The sequence below is a fragment of the Etheostoma spectabile genome, chromosome 12 (assembly GCF_008692095.1).
Source record: "Etheostoma spectabile isolate EspeVRDwgs_2016 chromosome 12, UIUC_Espe_1.0, whole genome shotgun sequence".
Lineage (NCBI taxonomy): Eukaryota > Metazoa > Chordata > Actinopteri > Perciformes > Percidae > Etheostoma > Etheostoma spectabile.
In genome coordinates, this window is record NC_045744.1 from 25,039,814 (window position 1) to 25,040,171 (window position 358).

Here is a 358-nt window from a genome sequence, read left to right on the forward strand (position 1 = left end):
ATAACAAATACCTAATTTAAGAAGTTGATTTCATGTAAGTGATTACACATGTATTTTCCTCAACAGAACACACAAGAAATTCCAACTGATGCTGTGGTGGATAAATTCTGTGTGTCCGTCAGAGCCGCCATGTAGTCTGAGGGCCGCCGGTTCCAGTTGCAAACTCCTGAGGTTCAGAGAATTCCCGGTAGACCTCGGTAAGAGACCCGCCCGTTATAGCGCTCTTCTCGCCGTGGTCTCTGCTGTTTTAGTATTCAGATGACTTTACTGCAGTTAAAGTTCTGTAAAAAAATACTGTTGCAGTAAAAGTTCAGCAAGTTACGTTTCATTTATAATCATCAGGATTTATAAACTACAT